General features: G+C 53.0%; 2 long non-coding RNA genes and 1 other non-coding gene across 3 annotated transcripts; 1 reads left to right on the top strand and 2 right to left on the bottom strand.

Annotated features, from left to right (window-relative positions):
* The first annotated feature begins 3,137 nt into the window (after positions 1-3,137).
* On the top strand, positions 3,138-5,825 carry LOC141573370 (uncharacterized). The gene is made up of 2 exons (XR_012499072.1): positions 3,138-3,768; positions 4,059-5,825. It is a non-coding gene; the product is annotated as an uncharacterized LOC141573370 (long non-coding RNA).
* Positions 5,826-7,653: 1,828 nt separating this feature from the next.
* Positions 7,654-12,229, bottom strand: LOC141573371 (uncharacterized). Its single transcript, XR_012499073.1, has 2 exons — positions 11,248-12,229; positions 7,654-10,046 (listed from the first exon to the last, which is right to left on the bottom strand). It is a non-coding gene; the product is annotated as an uncharacterized LOC141573371 (long non-coding RNA).
* On the bottom strand, positions 9,761-9,869 carry LOC141573499 (U6 spliceosomal RNA). Its single transcript, XR_012499300.1, has one exon. It is a non-coding gene; the product is annotated as a U6 spliceosomal RNA (small nuclear RNA).
* Positions 12,230-13,367: the final 1,138 nt, after the last annotated feature.

Here is a 13,367-nt window from a genome sequence, read left to right as displayed (position 1 = left end):
AAAGGATAGCTTTGCTGGATAGAGTATCCTAGGCTGCTTCTTTTTGTCTGTTTTGTTTTGTTTTGTTTTGTTTTTCATTCAAGAATTTCAATAGATCTTGCCACTCCCTTCTGGCCTGTAGTGTTTGTGTAGAGAAATCCGCTGAGAGCCTTATGGGGGTTCCCTTGAAACTCACTCTGTTTTTCTCTTGCCTAAAGGCGTTTAGGATCATTGCTTTATCCTTGACTCTGGCCATCTTGATTAGCCTATGTCTTGGTGTGGGCCTGTTTGAGTTCTTTCTGTTGGGTACCCTCTGAGCCTCCTGGACTTGGATATCTGATTCCTTCTTTAGATTTGGGAAATTTTCAGTCATGCTTTCTTCGAATATCTTTTCGGTCCCCTTGGTTCTTTCTTCCCCTTCTGGAACCCCTATTGTGCGTAGATGGGCACGCTTTCGAGGGTCCCTTAGGTCCCTAAGATGGTTTTCGTTGTTCTTTATTGGTTTTTCTCTCAGCTGTTCTGATTGGGTTCTTTCTGTTGTCCTGCCTTCTAGGCCACTTATTCGTTCCTCTGCGTGATCTAGCCTGCTTTGGACAGCCTTTAGACCAGTTCTCATTTCAGCCAATGAGTGGACCAGTTCTCCTTGACTCTTCTTTATAGCTTCGATTTCGTTTTTGACGTATAGTATATCTCTCAACACTATCTCTTGGAGTTCCTTCAGGACTTGGATCACTCCTTTTTGGAAATCTTGATCGAGCAGGCCATCCATGTCTATTTCATGGATCGTGCTTTCAGGGAATTTCTCTGGCTCTTTTAATTGGGAGTGGTTCCTCTGCTTCTTCATAATGCTCCTATCTCTCTGGCACTGTGGCTTAAGGAGTATCAGTTATCTATTGGTGTCCTTAAGGAGTTTATGTATTTATCGAAAGCCTAGGCAGGCATAAAACTTTAAAAGAGAGAGGGGGATAGGGGGAGAGAGAGAGAGACAGAGACAGAGACAGAGGGGGAGAGGGAGAGAGGGGGTGGGGGCAGGATGTTAAAAGAATGGAGAAAAAAAGGTTTGAAAACAGTGTACGATCAATAATAGAAGAGCAAGTTGAAGCAGAATAGCAATTGAGCTGAGACGTCTTCTAAAAGCCTTTAAAAACAAATAGAAAAGATCAGAAAATAATATACAGTTGTTTCAAAAGTAAATTTTTAAAAGGTAATCGGAAATAGAACAGATTTTAACAAAAGATAAAACAGAGGATTTTAAAAGACGGGAGAAAGAAAAGGTTTGAAGACAGTGTGTAATCATGAATAGAAGAGTAAGTGGAAGCAGAATAGCGATCGAGTTGAGACGTCTTTTAATAACCTTAATAAAAAGGAGGAAAAAAATCGAGAAACAATATTTGAAACCTGTGAATAACCAGTAACAGGAGATCAAAACCAAGAGAATGAAAAAGGGAAGGGGGTGGATGTTTAAAAATAATAATAATGAAAAGACTTGAAATGAAACATTTAAAAGGGATTAAAACCGTAAACGTATACGACTGTTCAAAAGTAAAGGTTAAAAAGGTAACAGAAGGTAAAACCGATGTAAAAGAGATTAAAAAAGAAAAAGGAAAAGAAAAAAAAAAAGAGGAAAAAAAAAAAAAAAAAAAGGATGTGTTCTCCTGGAGACGGTGCGCTCTTAACGGTTTCACCGAGAAGTCTTTCTGTCGTCGCCCTGTTTCGTGAACTCAGCTTGCTGTTTCCGCGGGCCCTCTGTCGGCGCCCTCGTCTGTGCTGCCCTCGGTGCCTGTGGGCAAGTAGATCGCGCCCCCTCCTGGCACCGCGGTCGGATGCTGCGTTCCTGCCGGGAAGGAGGGAGGGTGGCTGGCCGCCTGCCCTCTCCCGGCGCCGGTCGCTCCGCTGCTCTGTGCGGCTGTGTGCTCCGCCTCGGGTCGGCGCTCCTCTCCGTAGGTGGGCTCGGGGAAGACGGTGGAACCGCCCCGCCCCTGCTGCATTCCAAAACTCGGCTCCTTCTTAGTCTTGGTGGCGCGAGTTCTCTGAGGTACCGGGGCAGATATATAATATCTGCCTCAGGCTGAAAACGAGTCTCAGTCCTGCCTAGGAGGTTGCAGAGCCCCCGGGTGCGGATTCGAGTCTCGGCCCCGCCCCCGCTCCCGCCCCCGCCCGCGCGCTGCGCGCCGCGCGCCAGGGGCTATGGCGGCTGTGGCTGCGCCCCGCCTCTCTTCTCGCGAGAAGGGCCGGTGATGGCGCCGCGGGTCTGAGGAGATGGAGGCTACGGCGCCCCTCTCCCCAGGGCACACCGGCCGTGTTGCTTTGCCTTTCTTTCCCCGTAATGGACGGGTTGGGGGGGCGGGTTGTTCTGCTCTGTATCCCCTCCTGGCCACGGCGCGTGGTGCCGCCGCCACGGTCCTCTGCCCGGCTCGTGCGGCCTGTCCCGGCCCCCGGCTGCCGGCCTGCGACTCGGGCTGGGTGTCGCGGGGACCCTCTGTGCCCGTTTCACTTGGATAGGTCGGTCAAGGGGCGCTCCGGGCAGCTCTGAGACTCGGAGGCTCCCCCACCGTCCCGTCGGCCTCTCCGTTGGAGACGGGGAGGTCTGGCGAACGAGACCTATTCCTCCTCTGCCGGTCCCTCCCGCACTGTTTTGCTTTTGACTCTTTCTTTTCTCCTTTTCTCCTACCAGATTTTGGGCGTCTTTGTCTTTCGAAGAGGGCGGTGTTCTGTCGGAGTTCCGCAGGTGGTCTGATTGGCCGAGTGGGTCCGTCGATGTGAGTTTTGGTGTATTTGTGGGAGAGGGTGAGCTACGAGCGTCCTTCTACTCCGCCGTCTTGCTTCTTCTCGGGTTATTTTTGAAGAGTAGGTGCTGGGGATTGAACCCTGGACCTTTATTTTTTGCATGCTAAGCATGGGCTGTACTGCCTGATCTCTAGACCCTCCCCACCGCAACCCCCCCCTTTCCCACCGCCTCCATAGTACTCGATGAATCTCCTACCTAGATATCTATGCTTCCTTGGAATAGGGCCGTCGTTTTCTTCATCGGATTGATGCACGTCTGTGGATTCGTCTCGTTTCTCTCCACTGCGGTGGGTGGCATCGGGGCGTGGGGTGGGGTGGGGTGGAGTGGCGTGGGCTGGGAACAGTTCTTCACGTGTAGAGGTGGAGCGGAGCGATGAGGATGGTGACTGTTTCCCCGAGTGCTCGCGCCGGGTGATGGAGGCCTGTGGTCTGACTTGGAAGAGGACTCGGGTGACCAGAACAGAGCCCGTGTGGGGTCGTTGTGGAGGGAGGAACTCCACCCCCCCCCCAGCCCCAGCCAAGGCACTCGTACCTCATCGAGGGACGGTCGGCCGAAAACAAACGAAAGCTGTCAGAGGTTTGGGGGTGGGGGTGAAGGGGTGGGTGTGTGTGTGTGTGTGTGTGTGTGTGTGTGTGTGTGTGTGTGTGTGTGTGTGTGTGTCTGTGTCTGTGTGGTGTGTGTGGTGTGTGTGTGTGGTGTGTGTGTGGTGTGTGTGTGTCCCCGTTCCCCGTACCACGGTCTCTGGTCGAGGCCCCCCCGAGCGGAGAAACGCACGCCAGGCCGTCCGTGCTCCTGGTTGTCCGGCCGCGTGTCCCTGCCACCCAGAGATCCCGAACCGTCCCGCTCGCTCCCCTGCCATGTGCCATGTGCCACCTGCCTGTCGGCCGGGCGCTATTTTAGACCCTGCGAAGAAGTCGACCGGACGGCCGGGCCGGGCCGGGCCGGGCCGGGCCGAGCCGAGCCGAGCCGAGCCGATCTGAGCCGAGCCCGTCCAGGCTGGGGTGGGTGGTGCTGGGTTCAGAGGAGTGGGGTACAAGCGGGAGGCGGGCGTCGATGGAGGGGAGGGGGAGGGGGAGGGGGAAGGGAGAGGAAAGGGGAGGGGAGGGGGAGCAGGGATGACGATGGTCTGGGGCTTGGCGTGTGGGGTGGGGGTGGGAGGGATGGTAGCCATCCTATGACTTTCTCTCCCTACCCCGCCTTTTGCAAGTCTGTTAGAGTGACAAGGTGGTGCTGGTTTCTGGCTGGTGCACACCATAGTGATTCTGTTCTTCTTTTTCCTGGTCTTTTTCAGGAACCCTCGTCCCGAGGGACTGAATCTAGTGCCCTGTGCTGCGCGGTACGACCTAGGGGTCGAATCTGCCAGGAGAGGACTTACAAGGATTTGGAGGATCCTGGAAAACTGCTACCATCCAGAATCCTACATGGATGTTCAAGATCTTGTGGATGGACGGACGGACGGAAGACGGATCGAATGGAGGCCCCGCCCCATCCCCTGGACCCCTTGGCCCAGGAGGATCGTGATGGGTCTGGAAAGGACTCTTCCGACGAGGGTCTCGGGATGGACTTTCTCGGTCTGCGGAAGGTGTTTCTGCACAAAGAGGAAGAGAGGGGCGTTCTCGGCCAGAGAGCCCGAACCGCCTCCTTTCAGGGATCCGCTCCAGTCAGGGTTGGGGTCGGGGTCAGAACGCAGCCACCGACAGCTCCCCTCCCTCGTCTTGGCTCTCCAACTTGGGAAACCCTCCTCCCTGCCCCCTCACCCATCTTCTCGTCAGCCGGCCTCCAGCTTCCCCGTGCCAACCACCTCTCTCATGCTGCCGGACTTTCCTCCTCCTTGGGCTGCCAGGAAGCTCTCCCGCTCCTCCACGTGCTTTGGCTTGGAATCCCTGACAAACACAAGCGGTGCTGGTGGGCGGGGCCGTGGGCGGTGGCAGAAGGACTCCCTTCATCTTATGGGAGCGATTTTTATCTCCATAGAGGTGGCGATTGAGAAAACACATAAAATCACTCAGAAGAATACCCATGTGTAGTATCCCTGACCTAGATCCGTGTCTGTCTGTCTGTCTGTCTGTCTGTCTGTCTGTCTGTCTCTCTCTCTCTCTCTCTCTCTCTCTCTCTCTCTCTCTCTGCCTCTCTCTCCATTTCGCTATTCTCTGTGTGTGTGTGTGCGCGCGCGCGCATGCGTGTCTGTCTGTCTCCCTTGTCTCTCTTTCCTCTCCTCTCCCCTCCTCTCCTCTTCCCTGTTCTCCCCCCTTCCCCCTCACCCCTCCACTCCTCTCTTCTCCCCTCCACTCCTCTCCTCTCCCTCTTCTCCTCTCCCCTCGCCTCTTCTCATTTCCCCTCCCCTCCCCTCTTTTCCCTCCTCTCCTTTCCTGTCCTCTCCCCTTTTATCCCTCCTCTCCTCTGCTCTTTCTCTCTCTCTCTCTCTCTCTCTCTCTCTCTCCCCCTCCCTCTCTCCCTCTCCCCCCCCTTCACTTCCCTCCCTCCTCCCTACCCCCCCAACCCCTACCTTCACAGGGCCTCATAGATTGCAATCGGTTTCCATGAAATGTGATGAAGAGGGAATGAATTTTAGAATGATATCCCCATGCCATCGAATCCTTCTTCCCCAGGGATAGCGACTTATTTGTGGTCGTGTTTGTTTTTGTTTTTCTTGTTGTTGTTTTGGGGCGCATCGAGGGCGCAGGAGGCGTTGGGAGTGAGGGTGATGTTTCTCTTTCTGTCTGTCTCCTCCTTAGGACGGATTTTAAGAGGAGGGAGGACTCACAGAAATCTACCATCTTGTCTCGTACTGCAGCTGTGTTTGAGCTTCCTATACGATCTGGGCGGAACACTCCCCACCCTCACCTCAAGCCGCCATTGCCGCCCCCTCAGCCCCCTGCACCCCCGTCCAGTCCCACACTTGGGGCGGTGGTTGGGCATGGGGGGATGTTGGCGGGGTGGTGGTTGGTGGGGGGTGGGGTGGTGGAGGAAACCAGAAAACAGACCACTGTGGCACGTGGGTGACTGGGGCTTCAGGGTGAAGGAGGATGAATAAAATGGCCGGAATTAGGCTAACGGATTATTGCTTCTTTTTTTGGCGGGGGGGGGGGAGGATCATTAGGTCATTCATTCATTCATTCATTCACTCATTCATTTGCTGGGGGGGGGGTGTCATTCGGTTTCTTATGCTCGCCCTGAAAACGGTCAACTGTCCTGACTGACTGGTTGCTGCTCACGGTTCCAGGCCTGTTGTTGAAACTGGAAGCTATCGATCTTACTGTTTCTACTGTATTTCACTCATTGAAAGTCATCATCATGCTGGGTCTCTGAGTCTTTCTCCGAGGAGAAGGTCGGTCACGGGACTAATGACCTGACAAAATAGCCTGAGTGACCAAGAAGGCCACACCTTGAGTGCTTATGAGATAACGAGATCTAACCACCAGCCTCTATAGAATGGGTCACCTGGAGGCATCGTGACACCATTCTGAGTCTTCTGATGAGAAAACGATTCTGTGGATGGTGATCGATGCCCGATTGTTTGAGCTATGGCTCTAGAACCACCCCACCCACTCCATCCCCAAGGTGGGTACACAGTTTTGAAGACGCTAGCCTGCTGTGAATCCCCTTTGCCCGGCAGAGCGATAAAATGGCCTCTTTGCTTCTAAGCTCCGAGACCTTGTCTCTGGATTCTTGGGCTCGTCGGGGACGGGGGCCGATCTTTTGGCAACAAGCGTGCTTCAGAAACAGCGGATGCCCGAGAAGGACACTCTGCCTCTCCCTCTTCTTCCGGGCCTGAAATGGGGAGGAAAAAAACATCGCTTCCCCTGGAAGCTGGAGTCCGGAACCCGCCATCCGGAGGGACTTCTGGCTTGGCCTTCTCCTGGGGTGGGGGGGGGAGGGCACGCCACTGCACGTGTTCTTTGTCAACTCCCTGTTTCTCTCTTCTCGAGTTATCTCTTTGGGACGGCTCCCACACTGGGTGAAAACAGACAGACAGGCTGGTATGTCTCCCTACCCCACCCTTCGCCCCCAAATGACTGATCTCCTGTCCCATCAGAATCACCACTTGTTTTCCAACGTGGCTTTCTTGGATCCTGGAGGACTTGTAAAGGAAAAGCCCAGCTGGGCTAACAAGCTAAAGTCACAAATCTAAGTGTGATAAGTGTCCGTTTACTGATCTAAGTTCTGCTGGGCTAACTCGTAAATCTGAAGTTTAGTGTCAGTTTACTGGGCTAACAAGCTAACTCGTAAATCCAAGCTCAACAAGTGTCAGTAACGTGATCTGTTCCAAATTGATAAGCTCCAGTGTACTGATCCTTTGCTTTTTGTTGTTTGAGCCTTATTGGCGAATAGACCCATATTTGTAATTAACCCTATGAAACCTCATGTGCACGTCTTGGAGGTGCTCAGAGCTTCGGAGCAGAAGCCCCTCTGAGCCCGCCGGCGTAATAAATCTGAGTACTCCAACCCTCCGAGAGGTGCTTGTTTCTTGGCTGGCCTGTCATTTCCGTAACAGACTGATATCAACTTAGAGCCAAGATGGGCGCAGAACTGAAGGAGCTTCTCGGCTGGCCTAAGAAGCCTGTCGTCGTGATGTGGGAGGCATTCTTTACGAGGGACCTATCTGATTAAGTGCTTGACCGCCTTTTGGACTTTGAACCAACTTGGAGATAGGAACTAGGATGAGAGGGCACCCGAAATAGCTCAGCAAACTCTTCTCCATCCTTAGAAGACAGACAGACAGACAGACAGACAGACAGACAGACAGACAGACAGAGTGTGTGTGTGTGTGTGTGTGTGTGTGTGTGCGCGCGCGCGTGTTTGTGCGCGTGCGGGGGTGTGGGAGAGGGAGGAGATGACGTCAGCGTACTGGACACTGTTTCAGTGACATGGGGAGTGCTGTCAACTAGGAAGGAACGTCATGTATTCTTCAGCCTTGTGTCTGTACAGGTGGGTACACTCAGGGTTCCAGAAAGGATGGGATATTCCTGGCAGTCGTCTACTGCCCTGGCATCGAGGGCTGGCTGGCTGGCTGGCTGGCTGTCATCCAAAGTGGAGGCTCTCGTGAAAGGGACGGAACCGAGTCCCGAGGAGATGCCTCCTTCACTGACTTTCATGCAAACACAGTGGACCACAGCCTCCGGAAAGAGGGTGGGTGGCACACGTGGCCCCAGTCTGTTCTGTCCATTCGGCAAATGGCCTGGGTTAGGGGAAACCCAGCATGGCGACCATCCGACAGGCCGACCCACCGACCCACGGACGTTCTCGGTTTCTCCCAGCTTCCTGGATGACCTCCCCCACCCACCCCCACCCCACCCGCATTCCTTCACCCACCGTGGTGTCTGGTGTCAGGGCACTTGGAAGATGACTCCCATTGTTCAATAGACAGGGGCAGGAAGATTCCTATAGGACCGCAAAAACAGTCAACTGGCCATACATACATACATACATACATACAAACTTTTTGTCCCCAGAGGCCTCAGACCTCCTCTCTCTGGACACGCTGAACCCCAGTAACTGGCCCCCATTCAACTGCCACATAGTAGGGGTCATCCAGACGTTCTTGGGATGGTAGGTATGACTTCCAAAGGGGTTGAAGCCTTCCTTCCCCCGCTGCAAGCCTGATGCCATCAGCATGGCCAGGACACTGCTACAAACAAACAAACAAACAAACAAACAAATAAACAAACAAACAAACAAACACACACACACACACCACCACCACCACCACCACCACCAACAACAACAACAACAACAACGACAACAAAAGACAAACACATGCGTATGTGACTTGGGGACATACTTTCCGCAGCCTCCAGGGACGAAGGCACTCGCTTCGCTGGGTAAATCCTACGAGGCTTCACTAAAGCGCTTGCCAACTTACTTCTCAGAAAGATCGATCTCTGCCCCCATCACCCGCCATCATCAGGCAAGGTCGTCAGAATCCATGGGAGATATAGACTAGAAGAAGAAGTAGAGGAAGGAGGAGGAGGAGGTGGAGGAGGAGAATCAGTGACATGAGGTGTGTACGACTTCTTGTCTCCAAGAGGATTGAGTTTTAAATTTTTTTCTTTTCAGATACAAGGGAAAATAAACTTCTGTTTTTTCCCCTTCCTTCCCTTTTAGAGGCGGACACCCACATGGTAACTATCATACCTCTGTCAGCAGAATGGAATCCTTTCTCTTTTTCTCCCTCCCTGACCCTTCTGGGATTCAGAAATCCTCCGTGAGGATTTTTCTATTCTTGGCAGCAGAGTTATTAGCATCATTGACTTGGAGGCAAAAACTTAGGTTTCCATTAAACTGGGATAGACATGCATGGATAAGAGATACTAGTGCTACTCGTTCTCCTTAGGGTTCCCCTGTGTCTGTGGGGGGTGTGTGTGTGTGTGTGTGTGTGTGTGTGTGTGTGTGTGTGTGTGTGTGTGTGTGTGTGTCTGTGTGTCTGTGTGTCTGTGTGTCTGTGTCTGTGTCTGTCTGCCTGCCTGCCTGCCTGCCTGCCTGCCTGCCTGCCTGCCTGTTTATTGTAGGAACTCTCTGTCAATGGAAGTATAGTTGACTTACAATGTTGTGTTCATTTATGACGTACGGCATAGTGATTCACTTATTCACACACACACACACACACACACACACACACACACACACACACACACACGTATACTTTTTCAGGATAGGTTATTACAAGCTATTGAACATAGTTCCCTGTGCTAGACAGTAGGACCTACTTGTGTACCTAGTTTGTATAGGGTGGTTTATATCTGCTAATCCCAAACTCCTGATTTATCCCTCTGCCCTCCCCCGTTCCTCCACCCTACCCTGTCCCCTGTGTTAACCATCGGTTTCTTTTCCATGTCTGCGAGTCCAGTCTGTTTCTGGTTTGTAAATAGGTTCCTTGGAGTCTTTTTAAAATGGAGTTATTTATGTATGGATGGGTGTCTTGACTTACTTTCAGATCCCACCTAGAAGTGATGGCATAGGATATCTGTCTTCCTCTGGGTGACTGACATCACTAAAGCTACGGAACGCTTCACGTATGTGCGTGTGTCGTCCACGTTCAGGGGCCGTGCTGATCTTCACTGGATGGTTCCCGTGTTAGTCGATGTGCTGTGGCAGCAAGCGCTTGCCTTAGGGTTTTTGTCTCAACCTGAAAGCCGGCCCGGAGACTGAAGGTCTTCTAGTTGCCTCCACTATCTGCCTAGGACCATCTCCACGAACGTTTCCCATTTTCTCTCACCCTTTTGTCTTGGCATCATTGAGTACTAAAATGCTCCGTCTCCTGAAGCCCTGCAGACTGAAGCTGGACAACGGGAGGTAAACGTCAGAGAAATGGCCACAACAGCTCCTGTGGAAACCATCCTAGGGCCTGTTTTTGGAGGAGCCGCTCAGAGAGTTGAGCCGAACACCCCAGGACATCATCAGAGGCATTTCAAACTGCTCGAGCCGTTTCGATGACCCCGATGTGTGGAAATCTCCTACCAGACTGACCCCCTACTCCCGGCCCTGAATCTGGTTTCTCATCTGCTCCAATGATTAACCTTTTTGCTGTACTTTGGTTTTCCACACAAGTGCCTCTTAGGCGATACCTGACTGCTTGCTCCCTAGGCCTAGCTTCAGAAGCCCATCGACACCACCGCCTCCTGAGACGAGATACTACAACTGTTTCCTTGAACAGACCTGTTCTCAGAACTAAGAAACTGGGTCCATGAAACGCAGGCCCTCTAGGAAACTATTCCCTCCCTCCTGCCCCCACACCACGCGCACGCACGCACGCACGCATGGACGCACATGCACAGTCAACAGCCCAGCTTTTAATGTGTAAAACTTCCAGGGAAGTTACAGAATAGGGAAATGTTGGGGTCCAGAGTAGGCTGCCCCAAAATGTGCCCGATGGACTATGCTGAATGAAAGGGACTTCACAACTGGCCAAGGGGGAGGATATAGGTCAGTGGTAGAGTGTGTGCTTAGCAAGCAAGCACAAGGTCCTGGGTTTAATCCCCAGTACCTCCGGTCAAAAATAAATACATAAAATCGAATTCCTCTCCCCGCCCCCCCCCCAAAGTATACACTGCTGTATGTCAACTCTGTCTCAATAAAACTGGAAGAAAAAAAGGAAAAAAAAAAAAAGATTTAACAAAAGAAAGAAAGAAACAAACAAAGAACTGCCCGAGGCAAGAGGAACACTCTGGCCCTCCTTTCTGCCTCCCTGGAAGCAGGGGAAAAAGAATTTTGTTTTTTTAAAGTCTCCCATCCCAGAGGAATCTATCAAGTCAGAGGTCTGCTTCCATGCCCTTCCATGATTCTCAAACGGTGTAGTGGGGTTTACCCAGATTAGGAAAAGGAGGGGACTCCTTTGGCCTGAGACCAGGCGAGATTCTCCCCCTCCCTCCCGCCTCCCTCCGTGCAGTTGGGACGGGGTGGCCTAAGGGTGGGGAAATTGAAACCAAAGAACAAAAGCCGTTCAACAGAGAGGAGCCGGAGGCCAAGTCAAAGGCTCTGACCTGAGCACAGAGCTTTCTGCATTTGAATGAAGCGATTGAACGAGGCCCTGCCGAATGGATCCTCCTGACGTCCCCGCCCCCGCTTCCAGGAGACAGTCAGTCGATTTGGGACCGATCGGTGGAGAAGGCCTGGGAGGCGGCGGCGGCGGCGGTGGCGGCGGCGGCGGCGGAAGCAGCGGCGGGGGCGGGGGGGGGTGGAGCGCGGGCGGGGGCGGGACCAACGGTCGCTCCAACTCTGCCTGCCTGCCTGTCTGCCTGCCTGCCTGCCTGCCTGCCTGCCTGCCTGCCTGCCTGCCTGCCTGCGGGGCTGAGGCCTGAGGGCCACGCTGGTTCCTGCCACTCAGGGAAACTTCTGCAGGTGTTGCCGAAAGATCGCCCTCCCCCACCCCGTCCCTGACGAGCCAAATAACCCAGAGACAGGGTCTTAGAGTTTAGAAGAAAAGAGGCAGCTTGATTGCTTTGCTGGGCAAAGGGGACTCACAGCAGGCTAGTGCCCTCCAAACTGTGAACCCGTCTTGGGGTTGGGGTTTCATGCTTCTGTGGACGAACAGGTTGGAGCATGAAAGGGAATCACAACAGGCGGGAGCACAAAAGGTGCTCATGATCAACAAGGGTCTCTGATGAAACTTCCTCCTAAATCTGGATGAGTGTCTGATAACATGGGACCTCCTGGTGGTCTAGTAGGTCATCAGCCCGTGACCTTCTTTATCTGGTCAGACTCACCCGGCGGCACCAGCGCCACGGAGGAACTCGGGGTGGGGGGTGGGGGGTGGGAGGGGGCTGGTCGTTCTCCTGAGCTTATCCTCCCGTGACTCCCTTCCTGGGGAAAGACTCAGACGCCAAACATGATTGTCAAGTTGAACGATCAGAGGAAGGTCAAATCAAACAGTTAGAATCGACAACTTTAGCTGTTTTTAACAGTGGGCCTGGAGCTGGGAGCGGTGTCTGGTCAGTCGAGTTTGCTGATGGTTCTAAAAGCAAGCAGTAAGCATAAAGCCAAAAATTGGCTTAGCCTAAGTGCGGCCACTTCATGATTCCTCCTTCACTGGGGGCTGAGGCGTGGGGGAGGGCGGGGGTGGGGGACAGGACTGAGGTGGCGGCGAACTTCTCCGTGAATGCTCGGAGCCGAACTGCTCTCTGGGCCTAGGTCTGAAAAAGGCCTGAGTCTCAGCTATGTCAGATTCTCTCTCTTTCTGGGCACATGGACTGACTCGCCCCGCATCCTCCCATCCTGTCAGACCCTTTGGACACACACCTCCACCTGAAGAGTTCTTTGGCCTCGTCCAGAAAAAACAAACACACGCACGAACAAAACCAAACGAGCACACAGAAACCCTGCTGATCTCCTTGGACCCCATTCACTTCGGAGAGTCCCTCTCGTAGAAATCCCCTCTGCTCGATGATTTCACCACAGCCGCCTCCCTTTCTCCGGCACAGTGACCCCCCACCCCCACCCCTGCGTGGGCCCTGTCCCTCTACCTATCAAAAACCAAACCCCAGGAGAAAAGAAAATCAGAATGCTGTTTTGAGCCACTGGATCTGTGAAAGGAACCAAACAGAAAGCTGAAATAACCAAACCAGCCGAACACCAAAAGCGAACAGACAGATACCCCAGAAAGAAGGGCACGCCGACCCTTGCCCCTTTCCTTCCTGGAATCAGGACATAACATAGATCTACACCCCACCCCCCACCCCACCCTCCCCAGATGTCTTCTTTATGCCGGAACGAGAGTGACGTTCTTATTGTCAACGGTGCTGTTATGGAAATGACAGGCCGGCCAAGAAACAAGCACCACTCGGAGGGTTGGAGTACTCAGATTTATTACGCCGGCGGGCTCAGAGGGGCTTCTGCTCCTAAGCCTTGAGCACCTCCAAGACGTGCACGTGAGGTTTTATAGGGTTAAGTACCAGCTTGGGGTATTCGGCCAATAGGCACGCAATAGCTTTAGCAACATCATTATCACGAAAGTAGAGGCAGTGAGGCAGCAAACCAACATTTCAAGGCCAGATATGTCTCTTTGAAAATCCAGCTGGCTAGCAAAATATGAACAGGGAATCAGCAAACCGGCACTTATTAATTTAGATTTACGAGTTAGCCCAGCAGAACTCAGATCAGTAAT

The sequence above is a fragment of the Camelus bactrianus genome, chromosome 15 (genome assembly GCF_048773025.1).
Source record: "Camelus bactrianus isolate YW-2024 breed Bactrian camel chromosome 15, ASM4877302v1, whole genome shotgun sequence".
Classification (NCBI taxonomy): Eukaryota; Metazoa; Chordata; class Mammalia; order Artiodactyla; family Camelidae; genus Camelus; species Camelus bactrianus.
This window is presented reverse-complemented; position numbering and strand designations above follow the sequence as displayed.